This window comes from Ischnura elegans, chromosome 2 (assembly GCF_921293095.1).
Source record: "Ischnura elegans chromosome 2, ioIscEleg1.1, whole genome shotgun sequence".
Taxonomy (NCBI): Eukaryota; Metazoa; Arthropoda; class Insecta; order Odonata; family Coenagrionidae; genus Ischnura; species Ischnura elegans.
Window position 1 is genome coordinate 97,957,401 of NC_060247.1, and position 7,456 is coordinate 97,964,856.

Here is a 7,456-nt window from a genome sequence, read left to right on the forward strand (position 1 = left end):
AACCATTAAGCTTTAAAGCATCTTTTTTATCAAAAACTCTTAACAACAAAAAAAGTATCCAAGCTAAAACAAATTTCAAAAATTAAAAAATACTACCATGTAAAACACGATTAATAATGTTAAAATATTAAAAATAATAAGACGTTACACAGCGATGATTGGAGAGTTAGCTTCGTAAAACAATTTTCCGATCCCTGTACGATAATAATAATAAGTAGAAATTTTATTATTGCTAAGTACACATCTTATAAAATAAAACTTATTAATTAATATTGATTATTACATGGTAAACATTAGCTTTTCAAATAACCTGTTACGGTATCAAATAATAGATAAAAAGGATTATCAATCTTGAATAAAAGTCGAATGCTCAAGCCAGCACATCTCGGAGGCTGCACTCACGCATACGTTCCATCCCGCGCGCGACGATCCTCACCCCGTTTCCGCACCCCTTCCCTCCCCGCACAAGGCCATTTCGGCTTCCGAGCGCGACACTGACGGATGGCGGGCAATTTGGCTCCACGGATGGGATTTAACGCCGAGACTCCGATTCCACCCGGAAAAGCTCCCGCCGCCGCCGGAGCGGGACCGGAGCTTAAGCGCGGCGAGGCCGGCTCCGGGCGTGCGCGCTCGTTACTGACGTGACGGTCCCGGAATCACCGGATCCCAAAAAAAATCTCTCCGCCCAATTTTCAGAGATTTGGAGCATAAACATTAACGAGGAATCACATTCCCGTGGAACGAGACACTTTCCCATGGAATTGTGACTATGTGCTGCGTACTGCTTGGACGCCGAAAATACAGCCACAGTAAAACAGATTGGAAACGACAGTGGCATTAAAATTCCTTAGAGGCAACAAAATTCCATGAAAGTCCATAAAAGAGTAACTGGAAGTTCATGCGTTGTACTATTGTGCGTTGAACTGTGACTATGTTCTGCATCGACACAAATAAATCTCCTGTCACGGCGAAACGGATAAACTACGCTCAACGGCAATAGATTTCCTCTAACCTTTTCGTATAGGAGCTGCAAAGTGAACTGAAAGTCAATAATATTAGTATGCTGAAGGCTATGCGTCAAGGAATTTCCAAAAGCTTGATAAAAACAGAAAATCAATGAAAGATAAGGAACTGAATTAATAGGAGACTATTTAGCGCAGCAATGGCTAGATAAAACCATGTCTATTATCACAAATGATTCAAAATGAAAAATTTTGGGAACTGATAGAGCCAATATAATGCTTCATTCGGCAGATAATCTGAAAAAAATAAAACCTGAAAGCCAAAGTAGAGATCCATAACTGCGAATTACCATATTATGGGAAATCATAATAAAGGGTTGGCATTTCCACTGAATTTAATATCTAGGAGAGACAAACTATAAAATAAAAGATACGAGGATCAAACATTTTCTTTTCGAACCACCAATTCCGGCATAATTATTTCTACTCCCCGAAATAAGATATCAATTAACAAATATCGAATCAGGAATGATGGATATGATAAGAAATTTTTCCAAGTAAAAGACTGGCAATAGAAAAATTTATGCTATAATACACTCAAAAACGATTCGAACTAACTTGCCGAAATGCAAAAAATACACATCAATGAGGTCCGCTTCATTTCCATCACATCAAACTTCAATATGCATAATATTCAATAAACATGATTCATAAAAAAAACCCTAATATCGTTGACTAAAATCGATGATAAAGCAATAAAATGCTTGAATCATGCTGCGAAGTAGTAATTAAAATATTTATTACAATGCAGAGGAGAGAGAGATAAATAATGGAGACAATTATTACGAAAATTCGACGAATTGGTGGAATCATATTGCACCTGACGTGTGAGTGAATTGACAGAAACACGATCAAAACAACAGGGCTAAACTCGGGAACACAAGCGTTCGGCCGAGGGGAGATTTTCCATAAATAACCGAGGTGATACTTTCGGGACATTGACGCCACCAGCGTCGCTTTATTCGCTCAATTGTCATCCATAACCCACTCATCAATTTCGGTGGAGTGGTTCCATTTTGGTTCCCGTGTAATCCAGAATGTTGAGCCACTTTCCGCGACGTAAACGTTCATTAGAGGAATTCGCAGCCTGTCATATTTTTGACAAAACATTCACGTCCCGGGATGCTCTTGAAGCGCATAGGTTTTAGATGTGGGCCTGACTTTGGTACTTTAGTGAGAGAATAAATAAAAATGGAATAAAAATTTTAGTCTATTAGTTGTCAGAGGAGGATCACCACAAACCCAGAACGAATATATTTATCCGGTGTTGACCGTAAAAATCAACTAAAGCTGTTTTTCAACCTGGGCATAGTGCATTTCAAAGCAAGGAATGCTAACATTATGGTACAAAAAAATAAAATACACCTAAATAAAATTTTTTTATACTTATTCATCCCAGCACCACTTAAAACGACCGACCTAACCATATTGCCGGAATAAAGAAGGTAAAAACGTTTTTTAATATCATTTTTTGTTAATGGAATGATGAATTGGCGCTCTGAACATTAAAATTTAAGATTATCACTTATTAAATGCAACACGAAATACTTCTTTCAAAATTCTCATGCCACAGTAACTAGATTTATTTACGACACTAACAACAGAAATAATTCACAAAAAATACACAAATGGCTTTATTGAGTCAGACAAAATTTATGGATAAATTATCGAGGAAAAACGAGGAAGAAATTTTATTTTCTACTACTGATAATGCAAAAAAGACACATAATGGCAGAACATTCTATTCAAAATTATCCAATGATAAAATGATAATAATGATATATTAAGGGAGAACTTGAGGGTGTGGAGGAGATTGGATACTAGATGGAAGGTGAAGAAAAGAGATAAATGGACGGATAAGTTCTAGACGAGGTAATAGGAAGTGAGGGAAAGAAAAGTGTAGAGATTTAAAAGAGAAGACAGAAAGTGGATGGAATGTATGCAAATGGCAGACGGGTGCTGAAAACCAAGATGAAGAAAGGCTGTATGGTAAACATGTAAGGGAGATTAAGAGAACAAGACCAGAAAGGTATTATTCCGCCTTCAAATCCTTGCAAATAAAGACTTTGATTCGCTCCTGCATTTTAAATATCATTTAAAAAAACACTCGGACCCGTTATTAGATCCCTATGGTGCACTAGAGTGATCTCTAAATATCACCGAGGTCAATTCCTGTGAGGCATATGCCAAGCTAATTAAATTATCAAGTTATGTACTGTATCCGGTATCCTCGTGAGAGTCATAAAGTATCAGCAAATTAGCAAACAAAACTACCGTTGGCCTGGATTTACTACTCCACGCAAAGAACACTCTTCGATTTCCAATTTCCTGGACTGAAGGGAATGGAAATGGAACGCGCAACAGTCACAAAAATGTGTCACAGGCGTCATCCACACGTTTCGCGGCGAAAAACGGCATTGCGAGGGAGGAGAGTGAAAAGAGGAAATGGAAAAAAATTAAATAATTTCACAAATCAATGAAAAGAAAAAACAACCACTTTGATGGGAAAACCCGGTACGACATACACATATTTTTGAACGAGGACATCACAGTGACGAAGGAGAGCGACAGAGAGAGAGAGAGAGAAAATTGTAAGAGAATAAGTCATAACTTTGAATTGACGACGTAAACAAATGACGAGTCGCGAGGGTGAACTTCAAAAAAACTGAAATCGGCGGTGGAGCGTCCCCGTTAATCACGGCGAGATAGAGGGGTAGGACACACGGGGAGTGGGGGGTGCCAGCCCCTTGTGGATTGGGGGAGGGAGGGGAGAAATTGGGAAGAAGAGGGAAGGGAGGGAGTGGACATTAAAAGTGAAGGGTATGGAACTGTAGGTCACAGAGCATGCGACATTCGTCCAGACATTTTTTCCAGCTCCATACTTCTCGTGCTAAATTTTCTCCGTCAGTTTCAAGTTCGGTTTGTAGAAATATTATACTTTAACTGACAATAAATCATGGATATGTACATACAGGGTGTTTCAGTAGGAATCTGCAATACTACAATTGGTGGTAGGGGAGCATTTTTTGTCCATAAAAATGGGGTGCAAAACTTCTTATTTACTGAAATATAACAACGCAAACATTTTTTGGCTGCACCCTGCAGTAACCATGAAAACGGCTTTTCCATGGCATTCAACCTCTTCGACATTCTACTTAATACTCAAGGTTTTCAAGGACATTAAATAATTAAGGTGGGACGAAAATAAGTGACTATAATTGTCTGAAACACTCTTTGTGCTTCATTACACGACACCTTAGACCGAGAACCAACAATACAATTGCGCAATCTCAGCCATCTTGAGTAAAAACAATGGAATAACAATATATAGAATAAAAAGGTACATGATTTTCGAAAGACTCCATTTATATAGCAGTGTATAACAGTGATAAAACGTTAACGAACGTTTGCACAATATCCAAAAACTTATCAACATTACTTTTTCCAACATTATGTAAAGAGTTGATTAATCTCGATGAGTATCACAAAATCACAACCAGATGGCAGGTTTTTAGGGTATTATCTTTATTTTCCCCTAGGACCTTCCTATATAGAAAACTTTTCCAGGACAGAGTGAGAGATAGAGAGAAGGGAAATAACTCGATTTTCTACCTGTCTAGCGATTGCTACGTGGTTATTATTTTAGAGGTTATTTCAGTAAAAAATACTGCACCCGTCGCGATGGATAGACGCTAGGCCGCAGAAGCACTCACTTGTTAGGGTTCAATCCTCCTACTACTACTACTACACTTTATGCTCTTATCCTGATGCCTATGTCCATCGAAGCATCAGTTATTACATCAGAGAAGCAGATAAGAGGAATGGATTCGAGGGGAGAGACTTTACTCCAACTCTACGGTTTAAAAGTGGGATACAACAGATAGATCTCCGGAGTCGGAAACGTTTTTGACGTATGATTCTCACTTCAGATCAAAAAATTTCGGAAACTAGAATGGCAAGGCCCGTAACGAGAACGTAGAAGAGACCTACAATTCGATAAAATGGCAATCTCTATTTCTATTGACGTTTCTACCCGACAACGACACTAAACACAAATGAAATTTTAAAATATCATAAGACGTTATTTGATACTTTCACTTAATGAATCAAGGTAGACCAAAAAATTTGAGATGATTATTTTCAAACTCCGCTAAGTCCCTTCGGATGAAAATATTTACAATTCCTTCAAAATTTCTTGTACTATGGGCTTGATTTTTCAATCTGGTAAACCAAAGTCATCGTAGCAGAAGTGTACTAACTGTAATGAGTTCGACAAGATGTATTCTAATGCGAAAAAAACACTTCAACTTTACTTCCATAAGTAAACGCAACTATAAATATATAATGTGTCTTTATGGGAAAAGTCAAAGATATTTTGACTGATAAAGCATACCATTCAGTGAATAAATTTCGTTTCAATAACTATTCACCTATGTACCAAAGTTTTCTTTGGCCATTTAAAGAAATTCGATTGGAAAATAGAAAAGCAAACTCTGTTTTCATGCACGTGCTTCCGATGATCGAATTCCAATTGTAATGAGGATCGATGCATAATAAGAAGTTAGAGATAAAAGTTGCTGAATTGTAGGATAATGTGTTTTTTTTAACCACATTACACCCTAAAGGCCCAGCTTTTAAATGCCTTCAGCTAATTTTGATGCCATTAATTAGATCACGTTCGTAACAGCCAAAAAATCTCAACTCGTATGATACCCAAGCATTTAATATTAACACAAACTTCCCGCCCTCTGCATCAAGTCAAAGAAATAATGTAATTATTGGACGCATGGAATTAAAATACAGTGTTCCACTCATTCCGGATTTAAAGCCAACGGTTTAAACTTAATTCTCAAATAAGAAACTAAACAATAAAGCGGTACAGAGAGAGAGAGAGAGCATTTTCCCAACATAACAACACAGAAAACAATGGGATGAAGAGCAAAATATTCCTCATTCCATAGAGGAACGCCCGTCATCGCGATGGTTACGCGGTCCAGGATTAAAATCTCGAAGTACCACGAGAAACAGGAAAAAGGATTTATTCCCAAGCGGAGTATAATCCGATTAGCAGTAGTCAGAAGGGAATGAAAATTTGATCGCCTTTCCCTAAAGATAAAAAATATACCGAACAACGTTTCTCCCTGACGCTGCTAACTCGGCTACGACACGGAGGCAGAACTGAATCTCGGATCTAATTTTCAATTCAAAGCGAACGAATACTTCTGAATTTTATCAACGAATTCCAATTTCTTGGCCATAATCATTTCCAGAAATATAATTAGGTGAATATAATAAAATTAATATAGGTGAATGAATGGAAATTTTTCTGTTTACTATGAATTTAAAAATAAAAAGTCCGAGCCGACATAAGAAATGTTCTAATTCGAAATAGTCAAGGCCGGAAGAAAAACCCAAAGATTCAACGATTGACTATCTGCAAGTAAGGAAAAGGTGCATCTAAAATCCAACGAAAGTGTACAGCAATTTCTGATTCGGCTTAAAATTGATAAATGGTCACACGTTTAAATTGCATGCCTATCTTCTCTTTTACGTGAAAACATTTAAAAATAGCCTTCCACATCAGAAAAGGCTTTGGCAATTCCTGCATGAATGTTGGAGGCAAATAAAATTAATGGGATCACCATCAAACATGACTGAATTACAATGATGATGAATTCCACAGAGTAAGTAATTAATTCAATAATAAGCATTAATAATTAATATTAGTAATAATTAAGTTATTTTTACTACACAAATGAATTCGACCTGACGTACGGGAAGACGCTCCCATTTCGTGAGTCCACGGCGTCATTCTCCTGCGTAACCGTCACAGCAATTTTAATGCAGCGAGGGAGCGGTGCCGTGAGCGCGGAAGCGAAATATAAACTTCTAAATGCTTCCGCCTGAATGACGATCTGCATATTCAAATTCTAAACGAAGACGACATCGCGAGAAGTTTCTTAAAGAGCTGAAGAGTGCGCCGGAGGGCCTGGAGGGGGGAAACTTTTTCAACACTATGAGGATGTGTCATTGGAGATGACGCAATGGACTAGATTCAGTCACCTAAGCGACTCATTAATGGCATTTCCGACGATGACTCCTACAGCTTTGCCAAACTTCCTCTTCTAGGAAGTAAAATCTAGTTATCTAGTCAGACAAGAGATCTTCGAGATGGAGTTTCACCATGGGGCATTTCAAAAGAGCCTGGGATGAATTTTAATTATAGTTAAAGCATATAATGGCTCGAATCGCCATAAAAGATCGTTAATTTTAAAACTGTACTTCTTAGAGTCAATGGAAATCATAATATCTAATTATAATCTATGAGGCCAAAGAGAAAAAAAATAGACACAATGATGAGCATTGATGAGAAAAATAAACAGTATAGGGAAAACGATTAGATTGAGAAATATCGCCGTAGCAAATTCATTCTT